The following is a 16,317-nucleotide window of genomic DNA, read 5'->3' as shown; positions in this document are numbered from 1 at the left end:
TGGGCAGCAGGGTTCAAATGCATCCTGCAAAAATACTGACAGCCTTGAGTTGCCTCTGGTTTCCTTGCCTGGTAAATTTGGCAACACCTCCTCCTTCGAGTCTCCAAGATCGTTCAAGGTTTCCTGCAACCCCCTTCTAACCTAAGAGAGAGAATGGTTAGGCTTTCAAAATCCTTCCTGCAATCTTTCGTTAACTGATTGGCCAAGCTTTCACGATTTCCCCAGAGGCTTATAAATACAGAGAATGCCCACCTTTGGAAGGACTCCGGGTGCCCCCACCATTGTTGTCACTTTCATCCACTGCAGCCGTGCTGGTTTCGCACGCAGGGGGAGTCAACCTTCTGGGGCATCATGAAGCTACTCCATCTTATCTTCTCTGCCCTCTTGACCATAGCTCTGGCTTCTCCAGGTAAGGAATAAGTGGGCCTGTGAACAGCTAGAAAACTTAAATGCAAACTCTAAAGCAGAGATCATGGGGAACATGTGGGCATCCAAGTCCTGCTAGACTCCAATGCTCATCCTCCCTGACCATTAGGGATGGACAAATTGGTCAATTTCAGTTTCTCTCTTCCCCAACCCCCAATCTTAAGTTCAATTTTCCATATCAGCTTGCAAATTGATTTTTTTTTAATATCCTCATGAAAATTCCACAGCGCTTTAATGTTAATTTAGAAGAAGAAGAAGAAGAAGAAGAAGAAGAAGAAGAAGAAGAAGAAGAAGAAGAAGAAGAAGAAGAAGAAGAAGAAGATATTATTTATACCCCACCCATCTGACTGGGTTTCCCCAGCCACTCTGGGCGGCTTCCAACAAAGATTAAACATACATTAAAAGATCAGTCATTAAAAGCTTCCCTAAAGAGGGCTGCCTTCAGATGTCTCCTAAAAGTCTGGTAGTTGTTTTTCTCTTTGACATTTGGTGGGAGGGCATTCCACAGGGCGGGTGCCACTACCGAGAAGGCCCTCTGCCTAGTTCCCTGCAACTTGGCTTCTCGCAACGAGGGAACCACCAGAAGGCCCTCGGTGCTGGACCTCAGTGTCCGGGCAGAACGATGGGGCTGGAGACGCTCCTTCAGGTATACTGGGCTGAGGCCGTTTAGGGCTTTAAAGGTCAACACCAACACTTTGAAATGTGCTCGGAAACGTACTGGGAGCCAATGTAGGTCTTTCAAGACTGGTGTTATGTGATTTCGGCAGCTGCTCCCAGTCACCAGTCTAGCTGCCAGGTATTGAGGTTGTATACTGTGACTATACGGCAGGAGTCTCAAGCCTTCAGCATCATTGGAAGACCAAGAAAAGAATTTCGAAAGGAATGGGGAAAATGCGGAGAATACTTTACCAAACACTGCCCCAAAATATACGGTACACTTGGACTTGTTTCGATTAATTTCTGCAGGAGACTTTGTGGGTTTTTTAAGTCATAATTAGGAAAAATTATAATAATCACATATAAAAGAAACAGTAAACAAGAAGTAAATAAGGAGGCCATTTACAGGATAAAGGAAGTTTTTTATTTTTATGTTATGTTTTCTTTGTGTAAGGGGATAGGAGTTTAATTTTGATAATTAAATTGTCAGTGGTGGTGGGTATGTATGTATGTATGTATGTATGTATGTATGTATGTATGTATGTATGACCTGTTATGGACTGTTGTTGTTGTTTAGTCGTTTAGTCGTGTCCGACTCTTCGTGACCCCATGGACCAGAGCACGCCAGGCACTCCTGTCTTGCACTGCCTCCCGCAGTTTGGTCAAACTCATGTTCGTAGCTTCGAGAACACTGTCCAACCATCTCGTCCTCTGTCGTCCCCTTCTCCTAGTGCCCTCCATCTTTCCCAACATCAGGGTCTTTTCCAAGGATTCTTCTCTTCTCATGAGGTGGCCAAAGTATTGGAGCCTCAGCTTCACGATCTGTCCTTCCAGGGAGCACTCAGGGCTGATTTCCTTAAGAATGGATAGGTTTGATCTTCTAGCAGTCCATGGGACTCTCAAGAGTCTCCTCCAGCACCATAATTCAAAAGCATCAATTCTTCGACGATCAGCCTTCTTTATGGTCCAGCTCTCACTTCCATACATCACTACTGGGAAAACCATAGCTTTAACTATACGGACCTTTGTCGGCAAAGTGATGTCTCTGCTTTTTAAGATGCTGTCTAGGTTTGTCATTGCTTTTCTCCCAAGAAGCAGGCGTCTTTTAATTTCGTGACTGCTGTCACCATCTGCAGTGATCAAGGAGCCCAAGAAAGTAAAATCTCTCACTGCCTCCATTTCTTCCCCTTCTATTTGCCAGGAGGTGATGGGACCAGTGGCCATGATCTTGGTTTTTTTGATGTTGAGCTTCAGACCATATTTTGCGCTCTCCTCTTTCACCCTCATTAAAAGGTTCTTTAATTCCTCCTCGCTTTCTGCCATCAAGGTTGTGTCATCTGCATATCTGAGGTTGTTGATATTTCTTCCGGCAATCTTAATTCCGGCTTGGGATTCATCTAGTCCAGCCTTTCGCATGATGAATTCTGCATATAAGTTAAATAAGCAGGGAGACAATATACAACCTTGTCGTACTCCTTTCCCAATTTTGAACCAATCAGTTGTTCCATATCCAGTTCTAACTGTAGCTTCTTGTCCCACATAGAGATTTCTCAGGAGACAGATGAGGTGATCAGGCACTCCCATTTCTTTAAGAACTTGCCATAGTTTGCTGTGGTCGACACAGTCGAAGGCTTTTGCATAGTCAATGAAGCAGAAGTAGACGTTTTTCTGGAACTCTCTAGCTTTCTCCATAATCCAGCGCATGTTTGCTATTTGGTCTCTGGTTCCTCTGCCCTTTCGAAATCCAGCTTGCACTTCTGGGAGTTCTCGGTCCACATACTGCCTAAGCCTGCCTTGTAGAATTTTAAGCATAACCTTGCTAGCGTGTGAAATGAGCACAATTGTGCGGTAGTTGGAGCATTCTTTGGCACTGCCCTTCTTTGGAATTGGGATGTAGACTGATCTTCTCCAATCCTCTGGCCATTGCTGAGTTTTCCAAACTTGCTGGCATATTGGGTGTAGCACCTTAACAGCATCATCTTTTAAAATTTTAAATAGTTCCGCTGGAATATCATCACTTCCACTGGCCTTGTTATTAGCAGTGCTTTCTAAGGCCCATTTGACTTCACTCTCCAAGATGTCTGGCTCAAGGTCAGCAACCACACTACCTGGGGTGTACGAGACCTCCATATCTTTCTGGTATAATTCCTCTGTGTATTCCTGCCACCTCTTCTTGATGTCTTCTGCTTCTGTTAGGTCCTTACCACTTTTGTCCTTGATTATGGTAATCTTTGTACGAAATGTTCCTTTCATATCTCCAATTTTCTTGAACAGATCTCTGGTTTTCCCCATTCTATTGTTTTCCTCTATTTCTTTGCATTGCTCATTTAAGAAGACCCTCTTGTCTCTCCTTGCTGTTTTTTGGAAATCTGCATTCAGTTTCCTGTATCTTTCCCTATCTCCCTTGCATTTTGCTTGCCTCCTCTCCTCCGCTATTTGTAAGGCCTCGTTGGATAGCCATTTTGCTTTCTTGCATTTCCTTTTCCTTGGGATGGTTTTCGTTGCTGCCTCCTGTATAATGTTACGAGCCACCATCCATAGTTCTTCAGGCACTCTGTCCACCAAATCTAAATCCTTAAACCTGTTCCTCACTTCCACTGTGTATTCATAAGGGATTTGATTCAGATTGTATCTTACTGGCCCAGTGCTTTTTCCTACTTTCTTCAGTTTAAGCTGGAATTTTGCTATAAGAAGCTGATGATCTGAGTTACAGTCAGCTCCAGGTCTTGTTTTTGCTGACTGTATAGAGCTTCTCCATCTTTGGCTGCAGAGAATATAATCAATCTGATTTCGATGCTGCCCATTTGGTGATATCCATGTGTAGAGTCGTCTCTTGTGTTGTTGGAAGAGAGTGTTTGTGATGACCAGCTTGGTGGTGGGTATGTATGTATGTATGTATGTATGTATGTATGTATGTATGTATGAGCTGTTATGGACTATGTTGTAAATAAAGGGGGGGGAGGGAGGACGTCCATGAGTTCTCATGTTATGAGAGACGGACAAAAACTTTTCTCTCTCTTGGTGAATTTCTACCATGTCGCCTCTTTCCATTTCTGTAGGTTTCGCCAACGTGCCTGATGAAAACCTCAGATGCATACTTAATGGAGGTCACTGCAATTATAGTTATTGCCGCCGTCCAATGAGACAAATCGGAATATGCAAGAATGGCAGCAGATGCTGTAAACTGTAAGAAAGAAAAATCTTCCAGGGTGGCGTCCTTAGAGCTTGGCATGTAAGCTCAACCAGGACAGATTCCATGCGAGGCTTTTAAAAGAGAAGCTTAGATGCCCACTGCAATTGTCCTGGTTCCATAATAGGAAGAGTTTGAAAGCAAAATGGTGGCATAGTACCACCTCCTCATCCAGGCAAATTGTTTTTCTTTTCTTTTCAGAATATATCTTATTGCATCTTCACATTTAAAATTATGTCGTTTCTTGGGACGAAAGCGTAACAGCAGCGTAGCATTAGCGCCATTACTTAGAACAAGTTGATCGTGGATATTAAAGTCTCTATTCCAATGAATCTCTCGAGATGTTTCCGTGGGTCTGAGGAGGTTGTCCCGACCGATCATCTCATCTCAATGGGGTGCCAGAAAGTGGTTGGGGAAACGATGGAAAAGCTAAGCTGGCCTTTTTGTCCTTCATAGTGTGCAGAATGGAAATGCTCTCACAGACCCTTTGGGACTCTGTCTGGTAATGCATCGCTGAATGAAGTCTGAGCAATTGGGGACTTTGTGTGAGCCTCCTCCATATTGAACCTGCAAGGGACATTTCTCCCACAATGCCATGTGTGCTGCCTTCTATGTGGTCGATCATAGAACTGCAGAGTTTGAAGGGACTCATCTAGTCCGACCCTCTGCAATGCAGGAATATACAGCTGTCCCATATGGGGATCGAACCTGTGACCTTGGTCTTATCAGCACCATGCTAGTGTAACCAACCGAGCTCAGCTTTCAGTGATGGAGCAATTCCCCCTTTGGCTTTCTTAATCTGACTTCATTCTTTTTCTGGGAAGATGTTCAAAAGGTCATATTGTTGTTGCTGTTCTTGTTATCCTATCTAAACACAGGTTTTTGGGCTGAATGCCCAGCTGAGGGTTTGGAATCCAAGAAGCTGCATCGCCGTAACTCACCATTGCCACCAGATGCTCCTTCTTCGACATCAGTCTTCATGGATCTTCATCAACCTCTGACTTTCCTCCTCTGCTGCAAAGGAGATTGCTTCTCACTTTCAATAAAATAAGGTTGCATAGAAATCACATTTGGTTTGTTTTCCTTCTTCTTTCCTTTAAATGGTTCTCCCAACATGGGGTTGTGGAGGATGGAAAACCAAGGTAGGGGGAATGGAATGGTGTTCCTGGGATCCTGAACAGTAGCCTGTTAGCAAAGTCATTTAAATAACACAGGTGGAGTCAAGAGTCCTGATAACACTTTACTAAAGAAACTGAACAAAAGCATCACTTAATCTGAGGAGAAAAGGACAGAAAGGTTTCATCTATATTATTTCAGGCCTTGTACATAGCAGGGAGACATACAGCCAATTATAAAGAGGAAAAACTCCCCCAGTCTTCGGGGAAGATCATGCCACTCTGCCTGATTGCTAAGCAACACCTCCTTTCTTCCTTTTGGCTAGTTGTTTTTAACACCAGCAGAATTAACCCTTAACTTACAAACCAAATGACCCCTGCTGTTGCACTTCCAACACAACCCTCCACACTGTAACATATTTTGTTGTGATTTAGGTTACTATGGTTGGTTGGTTCGTTGGCTGGCTGGCTGGCTGGCTGTTTTTTTTATTAAATTTGTGAGTTGCACTATCTTGCCCAGAGCAACCCAAAGCAACTTACAAACAAACAAACAAACAGCCCACATAGATACATTGAAACCAAGAGGAAAAAGAAATACATTAAAAACATCCCACCCACTTCTAAAAGGTCACAGGTAGTTAAAGGCCAAAGGCCTGGTTATAGGGGAACGTTTCCACCTGTTGCCTAGAGATAGATCATGATGGTGCCAGGCGAGACTCCTTGGGGAGAGCATTCCACAAACGGGGGGCCACCGCAAAAAAGGCCCATTCTTGTATTGCCACCCTCTGGGCCTCTTATGGAGGAGGTACACAAAGAAGAGCCTCAGATATTGATCTCAGGGTCCAGGGTTGGTTCATGTGAAGAGAGGCGGTCCTTGAGGTATTGCAGTGCTGAGCCATTCAAGGCTTTATAGGTCAAAACCATCAGTTTGAATTAGGCCCAGAATCTAACTGGCAGCCAGTGCAGTCCGGCCATGATTGGTGTCATTCTTTTTTCTTCTTTGGCGATCCCTCATAGCCGTGTAAGATTGTCTTCCATAAACACGGTATTAACAGTGAATCCGTATGTGACTGTGGAGGCCAATTCTGGAACCACATGTCCTTCCACAGTGGGGACATTGGTTTCTGGGCAGGAGTTGATCATGGTGTGGATTTGCCACGCGTGCCTTCCTCTTAGGACGTTTCTCCCTTGCGTTCTGAGTTCGAGTGTCTTCAAAGTCCATGACACCTTTGGTAAAGGCTATTCTCCAACTGGAGCGCTCACAGGTCAGTGTTTCCCAGTTGTCAGTGTTTATACAACATTTTATTATTTATTATTATTATACTACATTTTTAGATTTGCCTTGAGAGAGTCTTTAAACCTCTTTTGTTGACCACCAGCATTACGCTTTCCATTTTTAAGTTCGGAATAGAGTAGTTACTTTGGAAGTCGATCATCAGGCATCTGCACAACATGACCAGTCCAACGAAGCTGATTGGTATAATATATCCAACCTGTCTAAATTGTACTGCACTTCTGCAATTGAACATTTGATGCAGTAGCACTGAGCTCAGGGAACTGGGAAGCCAGGTTTGTAGGAAGGGAGTTCGACAGGTGAGAGAGAGCCAAGGATTGTAGGCCAGGGAAGGGAACAGATAAAGATGCAACAAAAAAAATTCTGCAAAACAGCAGGAAATTCATCTTATCTCCTAACTTGCTGCAGCTTTCCTCTAAAATTTCAATGGCCAGAGAACCCCAAGAGAAGAGTGTTGTTAGATCTGAGCTAAGACCTTGAAAGGAAGACCCTGCCAGTCGTAACTTCATCTCGCAGTGCAGTATTTCTACATACCAACCCAGATCTAAAAGGCAATGCATCCATGTTAATTTCACAGGCATGAAACCAGCCAGTTCACTGACCAGGTCCCAGATGAGGAATGTGTTTCCTTTGAAAAGCAGGACATTGCCATCTGGTGGACATTAGGATAACTGCAAAAAGCACAGCAAGTTTGGGCAGAACTTGGCAGGATTTTATTTAAAGCATTTTATTGCTTTTTCACATGTAATGAACATAATTTAAAATACAATAAACAAAAATATCAGCCAGGCTGTCACTTCTTGGAAAGAAGCATTTGTTGTTGTTGTTTAGTCGATTAGTCATGTCCGACTCTTCATGACCCCATGGACTATAGCATGCCAGGCACTCCTGTCTTGCACTGCCTCCCACAGTTTGGTCAAACTCATGTTGGTATCTTCGAGAACACTGTCCAACCATCTCGTCCTCTGTCGTCCCCTTCTCCTAGTGCCCTCAATCTTTCCCAACATCAGGGTCTTTTCCAAGGATTCTTCTCTTCTCATGAGGTGGCCAAAGTATTGGAGCCTCAGCTTCACGATCTGTCCTTCCAGTGAGCACTCAGGGCTGATTTCCTTCAGAATGGATAGGTTTGATCTTCTTGCAGTCCATGGGACTCTCAAGAGTCTCCTCCAGCACCATAATTCAAAAGCATCAATTTTTCGGCCTTCTTTATGGTCCAGCTCTCGCTTCCATACATCACTACTGGAAAAACCATAGCTTTAACTATACGGACCTTTGTCGGCAAGGTGATGTCTCTGCTTTTTAAGATGCTGTCTAGGTTTGTCATTGCTTTTCTCCCAAGAAGCAGGCGTCTTTTAATTTCGTGACTGCTGTCACCATCTGCAGTGATCATGGAACCCAAGAAAGTAAAATCTCTCACTGCCTCCATTTCTTCCCCTTCTATTTGCCAGGAGGTGATGGGACCAGTGGCCATGATCTTAATTTTTTTGATGTTGAGCTTTAGATCATATTTTGCGCTAACAGCATCTTAAAGTTAGAACCACTACTTAGGATAAGTATATAATGCATATTATTCTAGGCCAATAAGCCTCTCCATATGTTTCCATGGGTCTGGGCTGGGGAGCTTGTCCCAATTGATCATCGCATCTTCGCAGAATCAGAGTTGGAAGGGACCACGAGGGTCATTTAGTCCAGCCCTCTGTAATGCAGGAATCTTTTGCCCATGCTCTACCAATTGAGCTATCCCAGCCGGTTTTATTTGGGAGATGACTGTGTTGTAGGTGTTGTAGAAGGATAAAAGACTCATCTTGTCTCTGGCCACCCTGACCTGGCAGGTGAATTCCTCAGCCAGAGTAACAGATAACCATTAGCCTATTGACAAGCCTGTTGCAGAATGCCAATATTTAGCAATTTCCAGTGTTTTTTTCTTTAAAAATGTTTAGGGGTACTCTCATCTTCCTACTCATATTGAACTTCTGCCCCTCAATGAGGCCAAACTTAGATTCACAAAATGTTTAGGGGTATGTGTACCCCTGCGTACCCCACAGGAAAAAAGAACTGACAATTTCTAAAGGAGCAGCTACCAGCAAAAAGGACAGCATCTTTTCTGAATTGATGTGGAAAGCCAAACTTTTGACTGGAAAAGTGGGGGAGAGATATTGTTTTGATGTTTCAGTTTAATTATTTACTGTGTTTTATCTTGTATTGTAGTCTGTGAACTGCCCTGAGACCTTTTGATGGGTGGTATATAAATCTTAACAACAACAACAACAACAACAACAACAACAACAACAACAACAACAACAACAACAACCGAACAACCCCAGAATTCACAGATTCACCCATTCCTAGAAGAGAGGGGTTGGTGCCAAGTGACTGGAGCTGGAAGCTTACCAGGGGTCAGCAAACTTTTCAGCAGGGGGCCGGTCCACTGTCCCTCAGACCTTGTGGGGGGCCAGACTATTGGGGGGGGATGAATGAATTCCTATGCCCCACAAATAACCCAGAGATGCATTTTAAATAAAAGCACATTCTACTCCTGTAAAAACACCAGACAGTCCCCACAAATAACCCAGAGTTGCATTTTAAATACCGGTAAAAGGACACATTCTACTCATGTGAAAACACGCTGATTCCCGGACTGTCCAGGGGCTGGATTTAGAAGGCGATTGGGCCTGATCCGGCCCCCGTGCCTTAGTTTGCTTAAGACCAACAGCCCTTGCAAGAGACGTGCTTCGTTTTATTTTATTTCTGTTACTCTTCTGGAGCTTGCCAACCGTTCTCCCTCAAGCATGTGGCCACGGACCTTTGAGGTTTTCCTCTTGCGTCTTCTGAGCTCAGAGGGGGGACAACCTGCCTTTGAAATCCTCCAGTTCCCTATGTAACAAATGCAATAACACGTTAAGCTGACCACACTGCCATAGTTTCAGTTTGCATCCCAAATGCTTTCAACAGACGAGTGTGTCACAATCCCCAAGGATTGGCTATCCCTTGCACCTCTGGACTGAGTACAGAAAAAGTGTCATTTTAGAAAAAAAGATTCAGCGCAACACTACCAGCAGGAGTAGCACTGCTGTTGCTGCCGCTGTCTTGCTGTTTCAACCCTGCTGTGGGGTTTCCCACAACCAACCTTCTTTAAGATCATGAAGCTCCTTCGTTTCCTTCTTTCTGCCCTCTTGATTATGGTGCTGCCTTCTCCAGGTAAGGGATAAACTGAGCTGGTCAATAAATCTTAATCCAGGCTGCAGAGGTTTTTTTCCTTAGGAAAATGAAGTCGCCCTTTTCTCACTGCCACAGCGAGGCTATGAAATATGAAATCATTTCTGCCTTAAGGTAGGGAACCTGTGGCTCTCCAGGCATCGCTGGACTCCAACGCCCATAGCAACGGTCAGGGATGATGGGCCCTGTAATCCAGTAAGATTTGAAGGGCCACTGGTTCCCCACTCTGCCTCAGAGTAGGGCTGCCATACATCCGGGTTTTCCTGGACACGTCCAGGAATCGGACTGTCAAAATGGCATCTGGGCAGATTTTCGCAGAGTCGGCAAAATGTCCCTACCTAAGGGGGTGCCTTCTTCCAAATGTAACTTCCTGCTCATGTAAATCGCATGTGTCCAACTGTCCTTATTTTCCAGGGGCACTTCTGGATTTGCAGAAGCTATCCCAGTTTCTGATTTGATCCCGGAATGTCCTGCTTTTCCTTAGGACAGAGGTTTTCAACCTTTTTGAGTCCATGGCTCCCTTGACCAATTACATTCTTTCTGTGGCACCCCTGTGTGGCTCAGGAGCCCAGTTATGTCACCCCTTGCCTGCAAAACTGGCAGCCTCTCACCCTTTTTCGAACACACTCCCTTGTGGAGTGTTCCCTCGGCCTCCTCTCCTCTCCCCTCTCCTTGGGAGTCCTCTGGGTAGCTGCTGCTGCTGTCCCTTGTCTCTGAGCTGCTCCCTTGCCCCAAGAGAGATGCCTCCTCACACTGCCCCACAGCAGCCTGGGAAGAGGATGCCCCCAGCCCCTGCCTGCCTGCCCTGCCTCCCACTTGTCTGTCCATTCCCAACAGCAAGGGCTGGTGAATTGGCTGGCTGGGCTCCCTCGCCCACTTGCTTTCTTACTCTGAGGCCACCTCAGCTCCTGGTAACCAGCACCCCCCGGCCAGCCCCACAGCCACCATTCGCCTGGGGAGCTTGTAGCCAGGGCTGCTGCAACAAACAGCTGTGCAAGCCTTCGAGAGGCAGAGATATGAGAGGGCATCAGAAAAGGGAGGGAAGGAAAGAGGGACTGAGACCAGTGTTGCCTGTGGCATCCCAGGGTGCCATGGCACAATGGTTGAAAACCACTGCCTAAGGACACCCCTATTTTCATCAGAGAAATGTTAGATGGTATGGAGTTATGTGACCCCTCAAGCCAAGGAGATATGTGACTATACAACTTTTAGAAGACATCTGAAGGCAGTCCTGTATAAGAAAGTTTTTTGAATGTTTGATGTTTGATTAAGTTTTTATATTTGTTGGAATCCGCCCCAAGTGGCTGGGGCAACCCAGTCAGATGGGTGGGGTATGAATATTATTATTATTATTATTATTATTATTATTATTATTATTATTATTGATATACCAATTTTCATTGGAGAACTATTGGAGGGTATGAATTCAATGAAAAGGGCCTTGTTGTTTGTTCTGTTTACTGTGATAGGAACTAAGATGTTACACCAACCCTTTGGAATTACTTAGAGGTTCACAGAATTGTAGAATTGGAAGGGACTCCAAGGGTTACCCAGTCCAGTTGGTCTCCTCATTATACAGATTTTATCAAGAGGTGAAAATAAGTGCCTTTACCAATCATGTTCTTGCTAGGGCACCTGTGACCTTTGGAAGATCTCTGCTGCTCTGATTTTCTTTACCGTTTCTGAAACTTTTCCCCCATCCTCCTCTTCCAATTCATCTCTTCCCATTTGCATAAAAATGGAAGGTGTCCTCGTGCTCTGCAATTCATGTAGCTGCCAACAGCGGGCAGAGAGAGGGGAAGGGAGGGTGGTTGGTCAGGTAAGGGGAAAGGGCAAAGGGGCATGCAGGGTTGGCAAGCGGGGTCAGAAGCTGTGTGTGTGTTTCTATTGGCCTGGACTGTTCCAGTGCTATAGGAATGCTCCAAATGTGTGTTGTGCATGTGCCTTTGGACTTTTGTATCGCTGGAATGTAGCTGCCTTTAATTATTATTTTCTTTTTATTATATATTATTTGTAAAGGTAAAGGTAAAGGGACCCCTGACCATTAGGTCCAGTCGAGACCGACTCTGGGGTTGTGGCACTCATCTCGCTTTACTGGCCGAGGGAGCCGGCGTACAGCTTCCAGGTCATGTGGCCAGTATGACTGAGCCGCTTCTGGTGAACCAGAGCAGCACACGGAAACGCCGTTTACCTTCCCGCTAGAGCGGTACCTATTTATCTACTTGCACTTTGATGTGCTTTCGAACTGCTAGGTTGGCAGGAGCTGGGACCGAGCAACGGGAGCTCACCCCGTCGCGGGGATTTGAACTGCCGACCTTCTGATCGGCAAGCCCTAGGCTCTGTGGTTTAACCCACAGTGCCATCCACATCTCTATATTATTTGTACCCCACCCATTTGACAGTGTCGCCCCAGCCACACTGAGCTGCTTACAACACGTATAAAAACATAATAAAACATTAAGCCTTAAAAAGCTTCCTTATACAGGGCTGCCTTCAGGTGTCTTCGGATAAAGATAATATCCCTGGCTCTGCCCCTTTTTGCCTATTGACATGCCTAGCTGGAAGGTGGTCCATGTCTTTAGGGATGCGGGTGGTGCTGTGGTCTAAACCACTGAGCCTCTTGGGCTTGCTGATAGGAAGGCCAGCAGTTTGTTTGTTTTTTTAAAAAAATAATTTTTATTAATTTTTAGAAAAAGAAAACACATACAAAGTATACAACATAAACTCTGTCCCTTCATTTTCCCTCCACCCACAAGCCCACCTCTGCCACCAGTGAGACCCATGGGTATTGGGGAACAAAGGGGTCCATTTTAAGCTGGGTTTGGCCTCCCCCCTCCTTCCTCCCCCCTCATCCCCCCCCCCTGCCACTGAGAGGACAAAGGCGGAGGATCTCTGGGGATTGGCTTATCCCCCAGATATTTCTTCACTGTACTGGAAAAAAGAAAAACAAGGAAAAAAGGGGGGGAAGCAAAAATATAAAAAGGGGGGGGGAAAGGAAAGAAAAAAAAAGGAAAAAGGAAAAATATTAATGGCTTCCACGACTCTCCTCCTCCTGGATTTCCCAACCTCTTTACATAGTTATGGCGGGTTTTCTAATCCAATTCAGAATCTTATTCTTATAATATTAACACAATCCTCCTCCTTCTTCATGCTGTCCCCCTCTGAGCCCCCCCCCCTGCCACTGGGGTAGCCCGAGGAGTCCAGCAGTCAAAAGGTTCCATTTTTGTGTCTGGGTTTCCCTCCACCCTTCCCTCTCCCCTCAAGGCACCCCCTGCCACTGGGTACCAAGAGTAAGCAGGGGGAGACAGGCAGTTTTCCACCCAAACACCTCCTGATCACCAAAATTATTCAAAAACAAACTCTAAGCATATTTCCTCAGCCATTCTTTTTACTCGCTCCAGAAAGCTCTTAACCTTAAACTATAAAAATCTCTCCTTCCCCCCCCCCAATGTCCCTCCTCCCAATTGGATCAGCATATCCTTTAACAGGCCAAGATTCCGACACCGTTGTTCATAAACCAAAAAAAGTACCTTAGACTAAAATTTTTACCCCACACCAATTCTTTCCCACATCCACTTCCAGACCTCTGCTCCTCCCTCTTTCTGCCTTTCCCTCCCTTCACTAACACCATTCAACATTTCAGTCTCTCCAGGATTTTCACTTCCATCAATCTTCTCTTCACTTTGCTTCTCCTTGTCGGCCTCATCTCTTTGTTCTGATCTTTGTTTTTCATCATCCAACACATATTTTTTATGGTCTGAATCAGTCTCCAAATTGTCCTCAAATTGTTGCTCCTCACACACAATCTCATAATCAAAATTGTCCTCTAAATCTTGCTCTTGCACCTCATTCTCCTTTTCTGTTGGATTGAAGCATTGCCTTTCCTTGTAGATATCTTCCCATGTTTGTAGATAGCCCAGCACAGCCTCCTGGAAAGCTCGAGAGAATTTTGTTTTCATAGTTCACTTGACCACAGGCAGACCAGAGATAAGGGCAGAAGGGTACTGGAAAATTCCTCTCTACCACGTTGTCGGCTCCATCTTGGCTGTTCTTATCCTTTGTCTTTAACCTCATCAGATTTCAAATTTACAGTCCACTTAAATCCTTTTAAAACCTTTTGAATCAATTTTTCCAATTCACAGGAATAAAATCGTCTTTCTTAGTCCTTTAACAATTTGACAGCTTTTGACAGCTGTCAAAGCGTCCTCCCCTTTGTTGCTGCTGAACCTCAAGGGGCAACGACACCGGGGGCTGGGGAGGTTTGAAAAAGTCTTTCTTTCTCTCGGGTCCGCAATCTTGAAAGAAGTTTTCCCTTTTCGGCTTGGGAATATTTAATGCGCCTCCCGATTGTCCATTTGGAAGAGATCGGCTTCCGTTACTTTAGAATCTCTTCCTATCTTCAAATTTAAAATTTTTAAGATCCGAATGGAGATTTGACTTACTTTGAAGAAGTCTTTTGTTTCCTTGGAAGAATCCGCCGCTTGCAGGCTGAGGACTCGGAGCTTCACTTCAAGGAGGTAAGATGAAACCCAAAAATGGCTCCCGCGACTCCACTCCGCTGGCTCTCGATTGCTCTACTGAGCTCTCGGGCAGCAGAGGATTCGCGTCCGGAGCAAACAGCTGGGCACTATGTCACCGGGACTCTCTACCCGGTGTTTTTTCGGGGAGTCCGCTCGCTCTGCGGACTTTCCCCCCCTCCACGAAGCCAGGGACTTCGGAGCACGAAGTCCCTGCGTCCAACTTCACCAGCGCGACGAATCGGAAGCCAGGAAGGCCAGCAGTTTGAATCCCCGCAACGGGGTGAGCTCCCGTTGCTCTGTCCCTGCTCCTGCCAACCTAGCAGTTCGAAAGCACGTCAAAGTGCAAGTAGATAAATAGGTACCACTGCGGCGGAAAGGTAAATGGTGTTTCTGTGCGCTCTGGCTTCCATCATGGTGTTCCATTGCACCAGAAGCGGTTTAGTCCTGCTGGCCACATGACCCAAAAAGCTGTCAGTGGACAAACGCCGGTTCCCTCGGCCTGAAAGCAAGATGAGCACCGAACCCCATAGTTGCCTTTGACTGTACTTAACCGTCCAGGGGTCCTTTACCTTTTCCATGGCTTAAAAACCTTTCAGGTTCAATCCATCAGATTGGCAGAGGTGATTCATGGTAGCCAGGTGCTTAAGTTGAGAAGTGGCATGATGGATGTAGGCATGCCCCTTTTGCGCTTTAAACAAAAATCCAAGGGTTAGCAGAGAAAGGGGGTTATCGGTGTCAGCCAGAACAATAATTTTGCTTCCAGAATTCAAGCTCACATACATAATGGGCCAAGCACAGTCACGTACTTACTGCAACCTGGGGGGGCAATCTTGCTGTGAATGGAATAACCTGTGACTCTCTTTCCTTTCAAACAGGTTGTGCCAATCCTCCAAGCTCTGATCTTGAATGTCAGCAGCAAAAAGGCCTGTGTTTTCCTGGCCGTTGTCGCCGCCCGTGGAGATCCATAGGGACTTGCAATGCGGTATGGCACCGTTGTTGCGAGAGGTAAGAGGGACATTCAGGAGGATGTAAACAGAGAAGACTGCATGCGTCTTTCCTTCATACGTTCAATGACGTTTCCAAAAGATTCGTAGGTTGAAAAGGGTCATTGAGCCCAACCTTCTGCAAGACTCTCAGTGGTCAATGCCTGAACATATACAACATGTAGACCCTCGGGTTACGTTACTCTCAAGTAATGTAAACTTCGGGTTGCAAAAGGGACAAACCCGAAAGAAATGTGTGTGAATTTTAGCATCCACGCTGAATGTTGAAATCAGAGTGCCTTCAGTAACATTCCAACGTTATTCTTTTGTTTACCAGAAAGAGACATTTGCATTCTCAGGAAAGAACACAGAAATAAATAATTACCCGGAAGACGTATCATCATGTGATCCTCTGGAACCATTGGAATCTGGGACAGTGCCAATATCAAAATAAACATCATCCTGTCACACAAACAGAAGAGACGCCTTGCTTTGAAGATACAAAAAGAAACAGCTTTTTCACTTCCAGTAAGATCAAGTTTCATCGATACGTTATGGGAATACCTTTGTGTGTCTTTGCATGGAAATATCTGCTGTCTGAATTATTAGAAATCTTATCATGTTAACTCCCACCCATTTGATTATCATTTATTCCAACAAAGATATCTTTTCAACCCACAACTCTTTTTGTCTATTTTATTTTAATAGGATGAGTTGTGAAGTGAAGTTTCTTTCTATATTTCTTATTAAACAGGTAGGTAGCCGTGTTGGTCTGCCGTAGTCGAAACAAAATAAAAAAATCCCTTCCAGTAGCACCTTAGAGACCAACTATGTTTGTCATTGGTATGAGCTTTCGTGTGCATGCACACTTCTTCAGATACACTGGTATCTGAAGAAGTGTGCATGCACACGAAAG

General features: G+C 45.1%; 1 long non-coding RNA gene across 1 annotated transcript; it reads left to right on the top strand.

Moving 5' to 3' along the window:
* Positions 1 to 279: 279 nt before the first annotated feature.
* Positions 280 to 5,294, top strand: LOC118083261 (uncharacterized). Its single transcript, XR_004692351.2, has 3 exons — positions 280 to 409; positions 4,143 to 4,269; positions 5,152 to 5,294. It is a non-coding gene; the product is annotated as an uncharacterized LOC118083261 (long non-coding RNA).
* The last annotated feature ends 11,023 nt before the right edge of the window (positions 5,295 to 16,317 follow it).

Source organism: Zootoca vivipara, chromosome 3 (assembly GCF_963506605.1).
Source record: "Zootoca vivipara chromosome 3, rZooViv1.1, whole genome shotgun sequence".
NCBI lineage: Eukaryota > Metazoa > Chordata > Lepidosauria > Squamata > Lacertidae > Zootoca > Zootoca vivipara.
The sequence above is the reverse complement of the archived record's forward strand: the minus strand, read 5'-3'. Positions and strand labels throughout refer to the sequence as shown.